General features: G+C 38.0%; 1 long non-coding RNA gene across 1 annotated transcript in view; it reads left to right on the plus strand.

The window, feature by feature from the left end:
- LOC123391469 overlaps positions 1 to 21,807 on the plus strand; it is a 197,318-nt gene that overhangs the window by 142,509 nt on the left and 33,002 nt on the right. The gene's annotated exons all lie outside the window — the stretch shown is intronic.

The following is a 21,807-nucleotide window of genomic DNA, read 5'->3' on the forward strand; positions in this document are numbered from 1 at the left end:
ATGAATACAGCATCGTACAGAGTAGGTCTACTGTCCTAAAACAATTATAGTATTAAAATAAAAGTCAAATTAACTGTAGGTTTATAAGGTTTCTTACTCCTGGAAACCTGGATTTCAGGTTAAAGTAAAGCCTGTTTTTGTTAGGTTATTTACTCACTGTGATTCCATTTCCAAAGGGGAACTGAAAACTCTAACTTAAACGCCAGGTACAGAAACTCTTCATGGTCAGCCCTTAGTTTTCCCTTTAACCACATTCTTCCTTAGAGAATGTAGGAAATCACATCATAAAAGTCTGTCCTGAAGAATGGAGAATGTTGTTGAAACTTCTTGTAAAGAACATCTTGTAAAATAGTAAGTTCTAATCAGGAATCCCTCCCAATTCCGAATCCCCCAGGCCCAGGGAAAACGTGATGAAATTAAAATGTTAAAACTTTCAGGCAAGCCAGATTAACTTGTAAAAAGATATTTGCGTCATTCTTAGAGAACCTGCTGCAGAAAGATATAACGGGGGCAGTATGGATAAAAAGTGGAATTAAACATATGCATGAATATTAGCAGTGAAGCTAACTAAAATGAAGCAGATGTCCATGTACTTAAATGTGGTCAGGAAGAGAGACGGCTGGAAAACAGCACGTGATGTGTTGGGCTTGATGGCTGACAACTGGATTATCCAAGCAATTCAACATCTCAAGTGGCATTTCTTGATGGCATTGTCTGAAGTATCAGAGACTTTTGAAAGTAAGACTAATTCTGATAGTATCGACAGCATATTTGCAGAGGCATAGTAATTTTTTCAACAGACTATTAGGAGACATCTGGGTAGTTTAATGAATTCTGAATAAAAGAGAGTTAGGGGTCAGAGACCTGGTGTTCTTTTCAGTCCTGCCACTGACTTGGGTGGCCTTGGACATATCATGTAATTTTTGTGAGCATGAGTTTGCACAAGATAAAATGGGAATGAGAATGCTCACTCAATTCTGAATTCTGTGGCCTGAGAGTGTTTGCTAAAATCCTAGGAAGAGGGAAAGGGGGAATAGTTGGCGATGAGGGATTGACAGGAAGAAAAATGTGAGCTTGATGTGAGAGGCAACATCTATTTGATTTGGAAGAAGATTAATCCAAACTGAGTTTCATTTCCTCATTCAACACAATCGTAAACCCCGACTAGATACACTGTTCTTATTATGATGGTATGACGTATGCAACACTAGCTGGCAAGAGAAGGCCAGCTAGACCTCAGGAGAGTGTCTGATGAAGGAATTCAACTATACATAGCACAGGCAGGGTATTTGCCTAACCTCTCCATCTGCGGGGCATATCTTTGCTTACAAGTGGCTACTAGCGACACATGTCTGTGTATGTGATTGTGTGGAAAAGGGATGAATGGGTGTTTTCATTTGGAAGATTTTATCTTGTAATTATTTGATGACTATCATTCATTCTCAAACTCCTTTCATTATAAAAATGATATTAATAACTACCACTGAATGCTGGTCACTATCCACATATAAATCCCCCTTCATACTTGTAACAATTTCATAAGGTATATATTATGACTTGCATTTTACAAACGAGCAAATCTATATTCAGGTAGGAAAAATGACTTGACCAAATCCACACAACTGCTAAGTAAAAGAAGCAAGCATCATCCTTACGTTTGCCTAGATGGAAATCTGCATTTGCCTGGTATACTTTTCATGGAGACATGAGGCTTTCTTGTATAAAACTAGAGAAGCACTCCATGCCTGGGATGGACTCCAGGTCTGCCATTATTCCTAATGATGAATTATGGCCATGGTTGCCTTGTAACCCCAGCTTCTTATAACACTAACGTGGTGACCACCTGGCTGGAGTGATTTATTGAAATGTAGCTGTTCTTGTTTCAATGCACATAAGTGCATCGCCAGTGTACCTTGGGGTAATTATACTGTGGATGAAGAACGGCCATGGCAACCACCCACGGAGTTGTTTATGTTCTGGTGCTGCAGTGCACGGCCCCCCAGAGGGCTCTTCCTCTTGCTAAGGTTTGCTATGGGTGGGTGTGGTTAGGGTGGGGGTGGGGGATGAACACTAATCTATTACCATGGAGACAGGGATGCTGATAAAGAGCAGGCATCCTAAGGAAGAAGCATCTAGAGTAGCAGCATTGCATTCCTCAGAGGGTCCTGGCAGAATTGAGTAAAAATGCTGACCTTTTTAAAAAGGCCCATAAATAATTCACAACCCATCTTCTAAATTTGTTCCCCCAAACTTTTTTTGCTTTAAACATTCACCTCTTTAGGCAATAATTTAGTTCCAGTTCAAGACATATTCTAATTCTTAAAATATTCTTACTTTAATAGGCACTTTGGTTGATATTAGGTAACAATGTGTCTCATCTACTTTTAATAGCAGGAGTGGACATTGGTGGATTTATTTTTGTATTTGGATTTGCATTGAATAACACTTTATGGTTCTTTGAATAAAAGCTTCATCAAAGAGACTCTATTTTCATCTGTATTTAATTAAACTTTTAAGAAGAGGTCTTCCCCTCTACAGTGGAATCCAACCAAATTTTGAAGATGAAAATTGAAGGAGGAAGTTAGCTACTGTGGATTGAACAACCTCTTTAAAAATCGATTTTACTTCTATGTTCCCACGCAAAGGCACTACTTGTTTCATTGGGTTTTTTTTTTTTAAACATCCTAATTTAATTTAATTCTTTTCATGTTGCAAGATTCATTGTTTATGCACCACACCCAATGCTCCATGCAATACATGTCTTACTTAATACCCACCACCAGGCTCACCCATCCCCCCATCTCCCTCCCCTCCATAACCCTCAGTTTGTTTCCCAGAATCCACAGTCTCTCATCTTTCATCTCCCCACTCCAATTGATTCCAATTCACGGGTCCCTGGGTGGCTCAGTGGGTTAAGCCACTGCCTTCGGCTCAGGTCATGATCTCAGGGTCCTGGGATTGAGTCCCGCATTGGGCTCTCTGTTCGGCAGGGGTCCTGCTTCCTCCTCTCTCTCTGCCAATTCACGTTTCCTTCCCTTCTCCTAATGTCCTCCATGTTATTCTTTATGATCCACAAGTAAGTAAAACCATATGATAATTGATTCTCTCTGCTTGACTTATTTCACTCAGCATAATCTCCTTCAGTCCCATCCAAGTGGATACAAAAGTTGGATATCCATCCTTTCTGATGGAGGCATAATATTCCATTGTATATATGGACCACATATTCTTTATCCATTCATCCATTGAAAGGCATTTCAGCTTTTTACAGTTTGGTGGCTGTGGCCATTGCTGCTGTGAACATTGGGGTACAGAAGGCCCTTCTTTTCACTACATCTGTATCTTTGGGGTAAATACCCAGTAGTGCAATCGCAGGATCATAAGGAAGCTCTATTTTTAATTTCTTAAGGGATCTCCACACTGTTCTCCAAAGTGGCTGCACCAACTTGCATTCCCACCAACAATGTAAAAAGGTTCCCCTTTCTCCACATCTTCTCCAGCAATTGTTGTTTCCCCATCCTTATTGATTTTCTAACTGGTGTAAGGTGATATCTCAATGTGGTTTTGATTTGAATTGCCCTGATAACTAGTGATGATAAATATTTTTTCATGTGTCTGTTAGCCATTCGTATGTCTTCATTGGAGAAGTGTCTGTTCATGTCTTCTGCCCATTTTTGACATAATTATTTTTTGGGGTGTTGAATTTGAGGAGTTCTTTATAGATCTTGGATAACAGCCCTTTGTCTGTAGTGTCATTTGCGAATATCTTCTCCTATTCCGTGGGTTGCCTCTTTGTTCTGTTGATGGTTTCCTTTGCTGTGCAGAAGCTTTTGATCTTGATGAAGTCCCAAAACTTCATTTTTGCTTTTGTTTCATTTGCCTTTGGAGACATATCTTGAAAGAAGTTGTGGCCAATGTTGAAGATGCTACTGCCTATGTTCTTCTCTAGGATTTTGGTAGATTTATGCCTCACACTGAGGTCTTTCATCCATGTTGAGTTCATTTTTCTATATGGTATGAAGGAGAATTTCAGACCAATATCCTTGATGAATATGGATGCCAAGATTCTCAACAAGATCCTAGCTAATAGGCTCCAACAGTACATTAATTATCCACCATGACCAGGTGGGATTTATCCCTGGAATGCAAGGGTGGTTCAACATTTGCAAATCAATCAATGTGATAGAACAAGTCAATAAGAGAAGAGAGAAGAAACACATGGTCCTCTCAATTGATGCAGAAAAAGCATTTGACAAAATATAGCATCTGTTCCTGATTAAAGCTCTTCAAAGTATAGGGGTAGAGGAAATATTCCTCAATTTCATAAAATCTCTCTATGAAAAACCCCTAGTGAATATCATCCTCAATGGGGGAAAACTCACAGCCTTCCCTTTGAGATCAGGAACATGATAAGGATGCCCAGTCGTGCCACTGTTGTTCAGTGTTGTTCACTGTTGTTTATCTTATCACACGACATGATACTTTATATAGAAAACCCAAAGACTGCACACCCAAACTACTAGAACTCATACAGCAATTCAGCAATGTGGCAGGATACAAAATCAATGCATAGAAATCAGTTGCTTTCTTATACACTAGCAAAGAAAATATAGAAAAGAAAATTAGAGAATTTATTCCATTTACTATAGCGCCAAGAAACATAAGATACCTTGGAATATACCTAACCAGAGAGATAAAGCATCTGTACTCGAGGAACTATAGGACACTCATGAAAGAAATTGAAGAAGACATAAGAAGATGGAAAGGCATTCCAAGCTCACAGATCAGAAGAATAAACATTGTTAAAATGTCTATACTGTCCAGACCAATCTATACTTTCAATGCCATCCTGATCAAAATTCCACCAGCATTCTTCAAAGTGCTGGAACAAACAATCCTAAAATTCATATGGAACCAGAAAAGGCCCCGAATTGCTAAGGAAATGTTGAAAAAGAAAAACAAGTTGGGGCATCACATTGCCTAATTTTAAGCTTTACTGCAAAGCTGTGATCACCAGGACAGCATGGTACTGGCACAGAAACAGACACATAGACCAATGGAACAGAGTAGAGAGTCCAGATATGGACCCTCAACTCCTTGGTCAACTAATCTTTGACAAAGCAGGAAAAAAATATCCAGTGGAAAAAAAGACAGTTTCTTCAATAAATGGTGCTGGGGAAATTCGACAGCTATATATAAAAGAATAAAATCATTGAGCTTTTTTTTTTTTTTTTTTTTTTAAATTTTTTATTTTTTATTGATATTTTTTTCAAGGATTAGTTGTGAATCACCTGTTTACACACTTCACAGCACTGGCAAATGTCCATAAAAAGTCTAGAGAGGCCAACCCTCAGTTTGTTTTGTGAGATTAAGAGTGTCATGTGAGCCAAAGTTGTGAACAGAGTGCAAATTCATGCAGGCCAGGGATCGGGTATGGCCTAAAGCCATGCAAACAGGGTCGGGTATGGCCTAAAGCAAACTGGTGGGGGGTGGGGGACAGTGTGCCTGTCTCCCCTAAAGTAGGTGCTATTCAGCATTACCATTTTTTAAAGAGAAGCCATAAATGGGGAGAAAATATTGAAATTTTACTAGTTTTAAATGATGACAACTAATTAACAAACATTGAAACATCTAGTAGGTAAAACAAAGACAAATACACACACACACACACACACATGCACACACACACGCACACACATGCACACACACACGCACACACATGCACAAAGTCATGGACTGCTGGAGGCCTGAGACGCCCTGAGTAAGCTTTCATAAATGTTAGCTCTTTGCTTCATTTGGTGAGAGACTGAGTGGTTTGTACTTTTGCTTACTTACTGAAGGATGTATCTAAGACTCAAAGATCCGAACTGGGATGTGAAAGTATCTGACCTAAGTCTTTCTTATCTCAAGCCTCAGCTGCCTATCCAGTAATGGGTGATTAGGAATGTTCATTCACAGTTTGTGCTTTTTTAATGCTGACCTGATTGTCATGATTTTTTTTTTTTTAGCAAAACATTATTCTTGCTGCTTGCACTACTCTCATATTGCACGTTTGTCTTAAATTCAAGGAATTATTAAGCAGAAGCTTCATGTGATCTTTCTCTCTCTCTCTCTCTCCCCTTCCTCTTTCTTCTTTTTTTCTTTCTTTCTTTCTTTCATTTTTTTGGAAGAAGTCTCATGCATAAAATTCTCCTTTAAAATACATAATAATAATAATACCCAGAGAGATATTCTAGATTTATTGCTTCTAGGCTCAATTTTTTTTTTTTTTTGTATTGTAATAGCCTCAAGGTTTGAATTCATAGTGGTAATATCCCTTTCTTATCTTCAGAGAGAATGAGTTTCACAAGACCCTCTGTGGCGTCAGCCTGAGTGCTGTGTTCCATAGTGCTTGGTCACTCTTAGGATAGAGATTTCAAACATACAAAGTTCTTTTCCATTCTGGGTATTGCTTAAAAAGTAAGAACTACGGAGGTAATCAGTTATGTTCTTGATCTTTATTTTCTATGTCCAAACATGTTTACATTCTAAGAAGGAGAACCAAGAAGCAAATCAAGGTCCGTTAAGAGATATGAGCTAATGGCCTGGGATGAAGAAAGAGGTCAACAAATGGAAAGCCGAGAGATTTTGTTGCAGGAGGTAGAACTAGACCAATAAATCAAAGGGGTACTCGTGTCCCAGGAAGTAGAAGGTGGTCAGAGTGTGCAAATGTGAGCTTATGACTGGGAAAGTAGAATAAGGTAGGGAGATAAAGGGAAGTGACGTAGATAGAAAGTGGGTCTTGGCAACCGGAGATGATGTTTTCTTTCTTTTTCTGTCTTCATGCCAACCATGGGCCAGCAGCACCAGGGCTTTGTCTGAAGAAGAAAGGCTGATTCTTTTCGAATTAGACTTTATAGGTTTTCTGCCTTTGCATCTAGGAGGTTTCAGAAATTTACCTAAATTCTTTCTGCCTCAGTGTCTTCATCTGCAGAATTGAGTTAACACTGCTGTGTACCTCACAGTTTGCTGGGAGAATGAAATGATATATGGAAGTGCTTATTATGGTACCAGAACTACTCAATAAATATGTTATCTTAATTTTTATTTTCATTTTAAATGTTTCACATGACCTGTTTTTCTTCTTATTTTACCTCCTGGCATTGTCTGTCACCTACTGGCTTCTTTATTGCACAGAAGCATCGACTAGTTATTAATGAAGAGTCAACGAAGGGGTCCTTGATGAGACAGGCTCTCTTGTGCTATTAAATGCTATCAAAATCACATCTGCTGATTCAGTAGGACAGAGTCTCACAGTCCCAGGACACTCTCAGAGTGAATCTATGAAAACTAAATTGATAACAAATGAGTTGCTTATTTCCTAGTAAAGGGGTCATGATGGAGTAAGATACATTGGTTTTCTTTTGTAAAACATATTCTCATGCAAAAGACAGCTTTAAATTAGAAGGTCTGAGTTTGGTACACAGAACACCTGGGGATGCGAAGAGAAATCCCTGCTTCCTTTCCTTGGCATCACTTGTCAGTTGAGTGAAATTTCCTCTTTACTGAATGGATATTAGTATGATGAAAATCAGGTTTACCTGGCTTGAGGTTCTTACAAAGATGAGTTTGGATAAGCGTTACATAAGTATTAGTAAAAAACACACTGCATAAACAATGAATTCTGGGACACTGAAAGGAAATTAGAAAAATAAAAATAAAAAAGCACATTGAATTTCTTCCATCCATCCCCATGAAGGTATGTTTTCTGTCTAATATCTCTTTCTATTATTGTCTCTTTGCTTTTCATTGCTCATCAATATGCATTTTATTAACATACTGAAAAATACACATTGCTTTTATAAGGTGTGATTATAGGTCCCTGGCAAAGAAAAAGTCCATTTCTATATATTACATGTGTTTGGTGTTAACAGCCTGATTTCCACTGGTTTGATGGTTACTTAAACCAGGAGCTGTTGTCAAAGCAGAACCACACAGTGTATACCTAGGTCCTGCCCCAGGTTAACACATTTCACAGAAAATGGCTTGGGGAATATCATTTCTGCAAAGTAACCACTCTCCCTGAGTGCTGAGTGCCCTACAATTTCAAAAGCTCTTTCCTATGCGTGTTGTCATAACAAACCTGTGAGTCCAGCAGGACATCATTAGTTCTATTTTATATATAAGGAAAATAAGCCTGAAAGAACATAATCAATTCATAAGAGGACAGAGTAGGGATTTGAAACCAAGAATATATGACTCCTGAGTCCTTGCTTTATTTTTTATTCACAGGAAGAGAGAGGTGTTTTCTCAAAAACCTCCTTATTAGTTAGAGTGCCTCTTCTTCTAAAAGGATCTGTATAGCAAAAGGATGCTTAAAGGCACAATCAGAGCAATCAAATGCAGTCATTTTTATCCAAGGTGCCTCTGCTCCTACTGTGCTTCTTCACGTCTTCAAAACTGTCGTAAGAAAGTGACAAAGCAATGCGGATTCTCTCTGAGTTAGAGGTTCATTGGGACCAAAAAAAAAAAAAAAAAAAAAAGATCATCCACAGGCCACTGATGTCACTTGGTGCTGGTGGGGTGTCATTAAGAATTGAGGGGGAGTGAGACCTGGGTGCGGATCCTGGATCCACCCATTCCTAGCTGTATCACCATGGACAGTCTTTGTGAACCTCAGTTTCTTTATCTGGCAAATAGAACAACAATAGTATCTGCCTTTTATGGATGGTATGAAGATTGAAAAACCCATTTCCTATAAACTACTTAGCAAAGAACTTCATTTCTTTGCCTCTCACATAAACAATAGTGATGGTCACTATTCGAGTAATTTTGTTATTTGAATGTTATAGTTTAGGAAATCAATGCATTAGAAGTTTCTCAAACATATTTTACCTTAGAGATCCTACAGATCTTTGGTTCTTCACACCCCAAAATGATGAGTACAGGAAACCATGAATGATCAAAGTTCTGTGCTCATGCCTTCTATGGTTTCTATATTGCAAAGATTGATTTTAACACCATGTTATTTCAAAAATTTCAATTCAGTTTAACAAACATTATCTGAGGGTCAAGTATGTGTTAGGCACTGGGATGAGAGGTAGATAAGAATGATATTCAGCTTCAAGAAGCTGTTGTATGAGTGGGGATGGTGGAAACCCATGTTTTAAAGCCAGGCAGCAAGTGCTGTGAAGACTCTATGCCCAAATCGGCACAAAAACTGTAACAGGGCCACGTAGAAAGCCTATGGCTCAGGAGTCAGTCAGAGGATTCTTGGGGAGCATCTTGGAATTATAGAAAGGGCAAGATTAAAATCAAGAAGTGGAAGATAGATTTGAAGTGGATTTCTGGACCGAGGTCGTGGGATGCTATTGACAAAGCAGTGGGCTTTATTTTGTAAGTTAAAAAACAATATATCATGAGTGATATACAGCCTGTAGAGCCGATACAGGTTGTCAGTTCTCCTGGATCTTTAAAAAGATGAATTGACATAGGTATGAGATATGGCTTCACTTACAAACCCCACCTTCTGGGGAAACCACTCAGCCCACGTTTTGGTATAGTATCAGTTAGCTGAAGTAGAAATATAGCTGCCTATATAAGACCAGGTATGTGCTCTCAGATTTCCCAGCCCCTACCCATACATTTTGGCTACCTTTTGCCTACTGCACTCACTTGTACTCTGTTGGATGCCTATTAGCATTTGAGACTACTTCCTGTTTCTCCCATTGTCCAGTCCTTAGCCAACATATGAAACTGCTCCTACCAGGAACTGGTATAAAGGTCTTCATTGCACTGGTACTGCCTTTCAAAGAGCCCACAGACTGGTCCATCCCCCAGACACCAACCATCTCTGCAAGTCACCTCTAATGAAATCCATCACGTTAGGGTCAGAGTGGGAAGCAGGTGGCAGCAAATTAATAGCCATACTTCTACTGGTACTACTGCTTACTTCTACTAACAGTAACAGTAGCTAACATTTACTTAATTCTAAGTACCAGCAACTGTGCTGTTAAGTTGACATAAGTCATTTTGATTAATAATTTTAAAAGAGCAATTCTGTTATTATCCCCATTTTACAAACAAAGAATATGACATTTAGAAACGCTCCTACAATAAAACCTACTAAAAATTGGCCTAAAAACTGTCCACATCAGGTTGTCATCCAGGTATATATGGGTCACAGTCTGAAACCTGACCAGACCTGCAGCTGACAGAAAGCAGAATAGTAGTGATCTGCAAACTCTGTTAATTAGTCTAGAAAGATCTTCTCCTTAAAAAACAAATATATGAAAGAGCAATTTTAATAACTTTTTTTGGGGGGAAATTTCCAGATAAAACAAAGGAACATTGTCCTGAAGTCTCAGAAGAGTCAAAGACTTGGGAAAATTTTAGAGACTAGTTTGATATTTTCAGGAGAATGTAAGGAAACATTGCTTCTCTGAAACAGAAGCAGATCACCCTAATAAAGACAGGAAGATAAAAATTACCAGGAAGAGATGAAAATTCAAATGACTGATGTAAAAGACGGCCAGAAAACTAAAAAAAAAAATAAAATAAAATAAAATAAAAAGAAGAGGAGCACAATTCAAATAATTTCCTTTTTTTAAATGTTCAGTTAGCTACTGTATAGTACATAATTAGTTTTTGGTGTGGTGTTCCATGATTCATTAGTTACAATTCAAATAATTTCTAAAAATGGAAAAAAAAAGAGGGAAGAATCAGAAATTCTACTTCCTGAATTATAAACTGTGTGATTCCCACTAACCTCCTGCTGAGAAGACCTAGAAAAAACTGGAAAAAATATTTATGAAACTAAAAAAAAAAACACACACACACATTGATGCACATGCAAGAGAATATGATACAAAATCAGGAGGGTCAACAAATAAGAAAAATGGATCCAGAGGCCATCCACATAATAAAGCTATAAAGCACGGATCAAAACAAACAACTGTGCAAAATATCTTCACATTAATAACAGGCATGATTGATAATTTGAGAGGAACTTGGAAAGTATAAAAAGAATCAAATTGAAATTCTAGATATGAAACAAATTTTTAACTAAGAATGATAATTTAATGTATTATGTGTTAAAGAGCAGATTAGACAAAGCCAAAAGTAGAATTAGTTAACTCAAAGAAGATATCGAGAATGAAACTTATAAAGATGAATGAATAAATATACAGAAAAATGTGTAACATACTTAGGCAATCCAATAACAAGGTCTTATAATAGATTACTGGAGATCTGGAAGGGAAGCGAAGCAAGGGAAAATAGCAAAAAGCAATATGAATCCCTCAAAAATGTCAAGAGAAATTAAGTCACAAATTTCAGAAGCCCTAGAAATCCCAAGTAGGATGAATATGAAAAAAAAGCCACACCTAGGAACATTGGAACAAAACTGCTAAAACCAAAAGCAACGATTTTAAAACCCAAAACGCAATGGTTACTAGCAGAGGGAAAGTGGGGAAGATATATTAACCTTCAATGAGCAGCAATAAGGTAGATAATTTATCACAGAATCTGTAGAAACCAGAAGACAAAGGAATGCTTTCTTGAAGGTGTTGAAAGAAAATGATCGACAATAGAAAATGTTATGCTTTGATAAATAAATCCTTCAAAAATTAATGTGAATTTAAGATATTTTTCAAACAAACAGAAACTCATGGAATTCAGCACCACCAGACCTGCTCTAGTAAAAACACTAAAAGGTTGTGTTCCTTCAATGCACAAGAAACATATGCCATATAGAAGCTGAGAAATGTAAGAATGAATAAAGAACATCAAAATGTAAATACTTGGGTAAATGTCATTGCAACCTACAAGCAGAATTTATAGTGAACTCTACAAAACAATGAGAAAATAGTTAGCCCAGTAGGAATATATGCACAGTCCTTTAACTAGCGCCATAGGAAAAGAGGATGTCTGTGACCAAAAAAACCATATGAAAGTGTTCATCTTCATTAGCAAGCCCGTGGTACAAATTGAAATCAAAATGTAATACCACTAAACACTCACCGGAACACTGAAACGAAAAGACTGACAATAGTGAGTTTGTAGTCACGTGCGGAACGAAGGGAACTCTCCAGTGCAGATGGCGGAAGTTAAATTATTAGAGTCACTTTGAAAAAACAGTGTAACATCATCAAAATTGATAATTACCATGCCTATGACCCAACAATTCCATTTCTTTTTATATATCAAATAGAAATATAAGCACTTGGGCACGACATGCCTCGGGAGGGTTCTTTGTTTGCAATAGCTTCAAGAAGAAACAGTCCAAATGACCATCAGCCGTAATATAGATAAACAAATTGTGGTATACTCACTCAACAGGATACTGTAGATGAGAGGGTCAGCAAATTACAACCCATGGACCAAATCTGGCCCATTGCCCATTTTTGCAAATGCATTTTATTGGAACACAGCCAAGCTCATTCTTTTATATAATGGCAATGGCTCCTTTCATGCTATGACACAGTTGAGTTGTTGCAGTAAAGACCATCTGGTCTTCAAAACCAGGAATTTTTACTATCTTCTCTTTACAGAAAAAGTTTGCCAACCCCTGGTATAGGTCAATGAAAATAAATTCACTACATCCACTTTTGTTAACATGTATGAATCTTACAAATAAAATCTTGAGCAAAAATAAGCCACACCCCTCTGAAATCACATAAATAACATGCTTTATAATATGTTTCTCATCTCCTTTCCCTATTTCTGGAATTTTCTCCTTGTTGAAATTTAACTCTGACCTTCCAGTTTGCCCAGTACAAAAAAATCTATGGTTCTCGTACCCAATCCATCAGAAAGTCTTACTAGCTCATCCTTTGACGTATTTTGTGTCCAACTACATCTCATCACCTCCTCCCCTATCATTCTGGTTCAAGTTACCATCACCTCTCATTAAGACAATGACAGTAAACTTCACTGGTATCTCTCCTTGTGCCCTTGACCCTAGTCACAGCATATAGAGTAATTCTATGAAAAAGAGAATGAATCCTGTTACTTCTTGGCTCAAAACTCTTCCCTGGTTTTCCTTTTTAGAGAAAATGCCATAGTTCTTAATGTGACCAGTTGGCCTCCCCTGCTCTGGGTTTAGATGACCACACTGGCCTCATTTCCTACTTCTCCCCATCATACTGCAGATGAAGAACACTAATATCTGCTTCTTCTTGAACACACACATGTCGGCGTCACTGCCTGTCTACTTGCTCTGCCCGGGGTGCTCCTTGCACACGTCCATCTGGCTTACTCTCACACCTACTTCAGGTCTTTCCTCCAGTATTTCTTAATAAGATCTTGACTTTGGGGTTCCAAGACTAAGGGCAGATTGCTCAATTCAAACCGAAAGAATGGGGTTTTAGAAAGCTTCATGGGGGTCTTATTTCAAGGGGACACTAGAAGAAGGGCCAGAGAGACTGCGCAGCTGGTTCAACATGGGCTGTTGAAGAAGTCCTATCAGGAACTTACACTTGCTTGTGACTCTGCAGGGCTCTATTTAAAACATATACTTGCATGAGGGGCTACTGCCAGATCCTAATGCAGGAGTGCATAGGTCCTAATGCTCTGTCTTTACTCTGTCTTGACCTTCCTGTGTGTCCCCTCAAGGTATGCCGTGTCCTTTCTCCAGAATCTGTGAATAATAAGCTTCTTCATTAAAAAATAATAATAATAATAAGATCTTGACTTCTCGTGTATTAAACATTTAACTTCCCCACTCCTGGCACTCACTTGCCTGCTCACTTATCTCCAAATTATTTAGCACTATTTAAAATACTGTCCTTTCGTTTTTCTTAGAAGTCACACAAAGAAGGATTTTTGTTCCTTTTGTTCATTCTTGTATACCAAAGATTTAGAACAACGAGTGACACAGAGTAACACTTGATAAATGTTTGTCTAACAAAGAAATAAACTGAGAACTTCTGGAATTCTGAGAAAAAAATAAAATGTGATAAAAATAACAGCAGAAATGATAGATATGGAGGGCAGAGAACGGAGATCTCACCTAAACATAGCAAGTGTTCATAAGGAAAAAAAAAAAAAATCAAAGTACCTGGGATGTAGATATCAAAGATAATTTTTTAAAAAATCTCAATAAGTAATTAGATTAGAAAGTAAAGACAAAAGGGTTTTTGCTTCTCTGATGAAATGAGTGAAAAAGGACTGACAGAAACATATGCTGGCAAATTTATGATATAGCAGGATAAAGGAAATTTTGACAGGTACTCAGTTAAGGGGGGGGAAAGAAACAGGTTACCAAGAAAAGAACACAAATCAGTCTGGCTCAGACTTTGCCACAACAGAATTTAGAAAGTAAGGAGTGACAGCTGATGGGTTTTTAGGGAAGAAGGTTGTGACCCCAAATCTTTGCACCTCTTCCATTTACCTTTCATGTTTCCGACTAAGGAAACATATTCTCCAATATGCAACAGCATGTTTTGTTTTTTTAAAAGCAAATTCACTGAAGAGATCCTCCAACTAACTATAAAGTAAATCCACATTTAAAAAATCAAGAATAAACAAGTTAACAAATCAAACATACTAATCTCCTTTGTCTTTATCATCAGAGTGTCTAATACTAAGGAAGGAATATGGTGCAGCAGAACAAACATAAGATGACACATCTGGGTATAAATTTGAGCTCATCCACTGATTAACACTGTGACTTTGAACAAATTGTTCAAGCTCTTTGAGTCTCACTTTCTTTACTTATAATATCAAGATAATGATATCTAACTCTCACAGATGGATTGACTAGATGAAATTAGATAATACATTTGAGTAGTTTTTATATTTTTATAAATATATAAAGTTTTATATATGACATATGAGTAGGGTTTATAAATTACACTGAAACTGTTGGTGCATTTATTACTCGTATAAGGGTTTTTGCAGCTTCAAATTAAATTACTGGAATGACTGTTATTGACTGAGTGTCGTGTCCCCCACCTCCGAAATTCTTATGTTGAAATCCTGTCAGTGTAATAATAGTAGGAGAAAGGGTAGGGGGCTATGGATGATCATGAGGTCATGGGGCTGGAGCCCATCATGAATGGAATTAGTGCCTTTAGAAGAAGAGACCCAGGAGCTTATCCTTGCTCTCTGCTTTCTGTTGTCTGCAGGTGAGGACTCAGGGAGAAGAGAGCCCTCTGTGCATCAGGAATGGGGTCCTTGCCCCACACGGGGTCTACAGGTGTCCTGATCTTGGACTTCTAGAAAGTCAGTTACTCAAGCCCCCTGGTCTATGGTGTGCTGTTATAGCAGCCTGAACTGACTCCAGATAGGTCTTCAGTTTTCTTTTCAGTGGATAGCCATTTCCATGAACAAGGGATTTGTTGTGGATCAGAGAAACAACACACTGTATTTAGAAACATAATTCTTTTTTATTATAGGTCTCAGTTACCACAACCCAGATCTAGCTGTATAATAATAAGTATTGCTTCCTTTTGCAAAATTCTATAGAATTGGATCTCACCCTAAAGCTGTATTTCTGATTTTTACATAAACCAGTCGGGTATTTTGCTTAAGAGAGGCTATATTCCCTGTCTTGAGCATGCTCATTTCTTATCAGGATATTCTACCTTCTCTAATCCAGGCCAGAGCTGCCTTGATCCTGTGTCCCCAAATTCCTTGCTCAAAGGGACTCCTGGGGGGCGCCTGGGTGGGTCAGTGGGTTAAGCTGCTGCCTTCGGCTCAGGTCATGATCTCAGGGTCCTGGGATCGAGTCCCGCATCAGGCCCTCTGCTCAGCAGGGAGCCTGCTTCCCTATCTCTCTCTCTCTCTCTGCCTGCCTCTCCATCTACTTGTGATTTCTCTCTGTCAAATTAATAAATAAAATCTTTTTTTTTTTTTTTAAAGGGCCTCCTGGATGGCTCAGTCAGTTAAGCATCTGTGGGTAAGCATTTGCCTTCAGCTTGGGTCATGATCCTGGGTCCTGGGATCCAGCCTGTATCCCAGGAGTCCTGGGGCTCCCCAAGGTCCTCAGATGAAGACCTGTGTCAGGCTCAGGGAGCCCACTTTCCTTCTCCCTGATCCCCTCCCCTGTTGGTACTTTCATTGTCCCTCAAATAAACAAATAAAATCTTTAAAAATTAATTCCTCTCCACATGAAGACTTCTCTCACATCTCCAGAATGTCCAGCATCTCTGCTCAGTCCCTTTAAAACTTTTAGAGAGAACCATACAAATACACAATTTACAGGTTAATCATATTCTTTACTATCCTCCATTACTAATTTAGGATTATGTTGGTTACATTTTCACAAACATTTATGTTGGAATCCTAACTAAACTATAGCTAATGATGTCCATAAAAATCTCTCCAGTGATAAAGCGAAGTCTATGACATAGCATTACAGAGAAAACGGATGTAAAGTTATGTGTACCATATGTTCTACACTATGTAAAAAATGCTAAGAAAAAGATGAGAAAGAATTGAACCTTGTGTTGAGATTAGTTATGTCTGGGGACTTGGATTAGCACTTACTTCAGAAAATTGGTTTTACGGAGTGATAGTTCCCTCTGATAGTCTAAGTTGTCAAAATGTTTAAGAAATTCTATGAGTGAAACCCTCATCTTGGAAATTCACATCACAAGTAAAATTATTAAACAATATGATAAATAATTTAGTAAAAAAAATTACCTTAAGCTTTTTTAAAAATTCCATATTTCCAAACTTATTTGGTAAGAGAATTCTTTAAATTTATTATCAAATATAATTTCCTGAAACACACTTTGGAAACTTTCCAAAATGCCCCCAGTGGAGATGAATTATTAAAATTTTTAAAAATTTTTCTTTATTTTTTATATTATCAAAGTAACATACTCTCTTTTGAACCAGTGAAACAATGTGAGGTTGTATTTAAAAATTAATAATTTCATGCCAGCTCATTTTCATTTCTAGTTCTCAAGGTCAGAAAGTTTAGCAGATTGATATGCATTAATCTACTTCTTTCCCCATAGACAAGTTTATACATTCATATGCACAAATGCTTAGGGCTAATGTTATCATTTTACAAATCCATTATTTACAAAAGTAGGATCATTTTACATTGCAGTATTCTGCCATCTTTTACTTTCATCTAACTAAATATAACTATCTCTCAAAGTCCTACTCAGTTTTTTGAATAGCTAGATAACTTTGCCCAGGATGGATATACAACAGTTTATTCAGCCACTCCCCTGCTGATGGACATTTTGGTTACTTTCTGTTTGTTGCTAACACAAACTAGGATGACTCCTTGCACAGTTATATTTAGAGACATTTTTAAGGGGATCAATTCTGATCAACATAATTTCTTTATCAGAGTATATATTTTTATTTTAATAGATATTACATTACTTTTCAATAATATTGTTGCAATCCTATTCCCTTCTAGTAAATATGCCCATTTCTCTATATTCACCAGCAATTGATACAATTATTGTTTTTATTTTTATGGTATAATGAATGAAAAAGGGAATTCTTCTAATTCCTTGATTTTCTTAATAAAGTGACCACATCCCTATATATATATAGATAAAATATATAATTCTTTGTTGTCTTTGTTTTTGAATTTGATAAGATTATGTAAAGCTATGGTTATTCTTGTACAACTTGCTTTATTCTACTCCATGATTTTTTTTAAGATTTTATTTATTTATTTGACAGGCAGAGATCACAAGTAGGCAGAGAAGCAGGCAGAGAGAGAGGTGGAAGCAGGCTCCCTGCTGAGCAGAGAGCCTGATGCAGGGCTCCATCCCAGGATCCTGGGATCACGCCCTGAGCTGAAGGCAGAGGCTTTAACCTAACCCACTGAGCCACCCAGGTACCCCACCATGATGAATTTTTAAAATTCATCCACGTTGGGGTGTCCAGGTGACTCAATTGGTTGAGTGATTGACTCATGATTTCAGGTCCAGTTGTGAATTCATGGGTCATGGAATCAGCCCTCATCGGGCTCTGCATTTAGCTGGGAGTCTGCTCAGGAATCTCTCTCTCTGTCGTCTCCCTACTTGTGCTCTCTCTCTCTCAAATAAATAATTGGATAAATCTTTTTTAAAAAATCACTCATGTTGAAAAATGTAGCTATCATTCTTTTTTCACAACTGAATAGTATTCTGCTATGTGAGTGTATTTAATTAATGGATCCATTCTCCTTTCAATGTACATTTAGACTATACATTCTTCAATAGCAACTGGATTCTCTAGTTTCAGGTGGAGACTCATACATATTCAAAGTTCCATATACTTCCATATCTAAAATTGAGATTACTAGGTTATAGGATATAAAAAAATGTTCCACTTCATAACTTTATTTAACAAATAGTTTTCTAGTGATTTGTTACAAATTTGTGAACTAGAGGGGTTCCTGGGTGGCTCAGTGGATTAAGCCTCTGCCTTTGGCTCAGGTCATGATCTCAAGGTCCTAGGATCAAGCCCCACATTGGGCTCTCTGCTCAGCGGGGATCCTGCTTCCCCCTCTCTCTGCCTATTTGTCATCTCTCTCTCTCTGTCAAATAAATGAATAAATTCTTTAAAAAAAAAAGCCTGTAGACGAAAGTTTTATATGAGTCCTTATTTCTCCAAATTCTTGCTTACACTTGGCGCTGGCAGGTTTTTAAATTTTCTGACAAATTTCTTGATTTCTAATGATCTATCATTATGGAATCTCCTTTTAGTTTTGATTTCCCAGATTAAAAGCGAGAAGAATCAATGAAAGAAGATGGGATTGGGAGGGAGACAAACCATAAGTGACTCTTAATCTCACAAAACAAACTGAGGGTTGCTGGGGGTAGGGGGGGGGGAGGGGGACATTGGGGAGGGATGTGCTTGGGGGGGGGGGGTTTTGGGGAAGGGGGTGGGATTATGGACATTGGGGAGGGTATGTGCTTTGGTGAGTGCTGTGAAGTGTGTAAACCTGGTGATTCACAGACCTGTACCCCTGGGGATAAAAATATATGTTTATAAAAAATTTAAAAAATTTAAAAAAAATAAAAAAATAAAAAAAAGTGAGATCAAAGAGATTATCTACTGATATTTATTTGGCTTTCAAATTTCTCTCACTGTAAAATAAGTAAATAAATCTTAAAAAAAAAAAAAGAGAGAGAGAGAATTGGCAAATGGTTAGAACTCAGAGAGAATTGGATTTATGCCCTGTGTCCTAACAGGATTATCTAAGGAGGGCACATCACCCCTGTAACCTCTCATTTTCCTTCTTCAAATCCTGTAATTTGTTTTTATTGCTGATTTTAAATAATAATTAAAGCTATTAAAATGTTCTACATCCAGGGATGGATAATGGCTGATTCTCACCAAGACTTAGGAAAAAACTGCTGTCACTTTGGTAATGACAAGTAGGCCCATTCAGGAAAGAAGTAACATTATTTCCTGAATTCAGTCTCTTGTGCCTAGCATTTAGTAGATTACTATTTCTTTTATTGTTTTCCCACAATGCTGTCCTTAATATTCTCAGTTGCACCTGTTCTTTTATAAAAGCTTTACTCTTACAGAAGAACATCACTAAGCTTAAAAGCTGGGGTGGCAGAGAAATGGGGCAGTTGTCCAGCCACCGTGAAGGCATCTGCTGATTGACCAACATTGACCTTCTATCTCTATCTGGTCATACCTGCAGGTGTCTTTTCGGGTGGTAATATTTTGCTTGAGAGACAACTCAAATTTTGAAGATGATTTTAGCTGAAAAAAAAAAATGGTGAGGCACATGGAGATCATGTGTTACTGAGAAGTCAAGAATAGATTCTAGAAACCAAGAGGTGCAAAGGGGAAGAGAAAGAACTGGACGTGACATCAGACATCCCTGAATCCTGGCTCTACCACTTACTGCTGCTAGGAGCCACAATGTCCTCATCTATAACATGTGGACACAAAATAACTGATTAATTTATTAACTCAGTAAGCATTTATTGAACGGTTACTATGTGCCAGTAATATAAGCTATTTAAAATATTAAATCAGAGGGGCACCTGGGTGGCTCAGTGGGTTAAGCCTCTGCCTTCGGCTCTGGTCATGATCCCAGGGTCCTGGGATCGAGCCCCGCGTCGGGCTTTCTGCGCTGTGGGGAGCCTGCTTCCTCCTCTCTCTCTGCCTGCCTCTCTGCCTAGTTGTGATCTCTGTCAGATAAATAAAGAAAAAATCTTTAAAAAAATATTAAATCAGAAGAAAATTGGCACATTTTAGGAAGTCAATAAATACCAATTTCCTTCCCATATATAAGAAGAAGGTGGTACGGAGTACATTGAATTATAAATTTCCAGTTCCCTGATGCTAACTTTAGACTGAAGTGAACCCCATTATTGGTCCATTAACTTGGGTCTCTGTGGTGAAAAGCAGTATCTTATTACTTGGGAATTGACTTGTGAGTTTAATAAGTAATAACATTCACCACCCTGAAAATCTCAGGAGAGAAATGTTGCAGAATGTAATTGAGATATTCTCTCTCAATTTATTTAGAGGCAATTGAGGGGTGAGTGCAAAGTTCCGAATAGTCCTCTGTATTGTACCTTGCACATTTGGAAGAACTCAGTACATGTTTCCCCCACTCTCAGAAAGAAACCCCCAATATCACCTCTCAGACTTTTTTGATCCCTTAGGACACATTTTGCGCAAAATAAAATGAGGTCAAGCACAGATGTTCACAGGCACGGGTCAAAGCTCTGGCAACTTGATGCTGAAATGTGAGCATAGGTCTGGGGACGGAGCTGGGAGTCTCCTCTCCCTGCTTGGGTGCAACTGCTTCTATAATGGCTGCTACAAAATAATCCAGAATGCTATTTTCACATTCAGCGTCACCCCCTTTTTTCTGGTAAAAGCAAAAACACTCTACAGGTTTCTTTCAGTTAGTGAATACCAGCTGTTAATGTAGGTCTTTCGTAAAGGCAACGTTGTGTAACATGGACTTTGGAAAAGCAGGGGATGCCTGTATTTACAATTCTGATCATCTTTCTTAAGTGTAATATTTTAATATGAGATCTGGAAATGATAGAAGAACCATATAATCTGTGTTTCTTCAACAATTCTATATTGTGATGAACAATAGAAATCGCACTCATGCACACAACACACACACACACACACACACACACACACACAAACATACACACACATACCTCTCTGGAAACATAGATAGGTTTCCCTTGGAGTTGAAAGGGAGTGAGGGGTGGCTAAGAACAAGCTCTGTTTATAGCCACTCTCTTTACCATAATCCAGCACCAATCAAGATACAGTTTGCTGTTTTAAAAATGACAGCTACTTTTTGTTTTCCCAAGTGTACAATTGTATCTGAATATTAATCCAGTGTTTTCTCTAGGCATGTACTCTGGAGACTCACTGATGTAGCTAATTTCCAGATTTTGTACATCCAGAAGTGGAGCCCCAGAGAGGAGACACGATGTGCCCAAGTATACACAGCCTGTTGTTGACAGAGACAGAGCAAGACAAAGTTTTCTTTTGCTGGGGACCAGGGCTGCTCATTCTGTTTCTCACTCTGCCAGCCTCCAGATCAAGGAAAATGATAATGGGAACTAAAATAAAGCCTGTCTCAACTTCAGAAATTTTCCTCAAATAATTGAATCAGTACGTTCGTGGCTTCTTGGGAATCATTATGTTAGACCCAGGATAGAAATAGCCTATCCCTTGGTTGAAAAGTGTTATATTTAAATTGATACTGCTTTTCCCCAATGTACAATTAGGCAAGACAAAGACCTACTTTTGTAAGCGTTGTTAAGGGAAAATGGAGCAGGTGTCTCCTTTCTCTCTAGGTCAGTTGTAGTCTTGAAGTCTTTCTTTGTCTAGGTGTCTATTGTTCTTAATTGCCAGGAACGTTTC

This window comes from Mustela putorius, unplaced genomic scaffold (assembly GCF_011764305.1).
Source record: "Mustela putorius furo isolate JIRA1106 unplaced genomic scaffold, ASM1176430v1.1 tig00000228_pilon_pilon_pilon, whole genome shotgun sequence".
NCBI classification, from domain to species: Eukaryota; Metazoa; Chordata; class Mammalia; order Carnivora; family Mustelidae; genus Mustela; species Mustela putorius.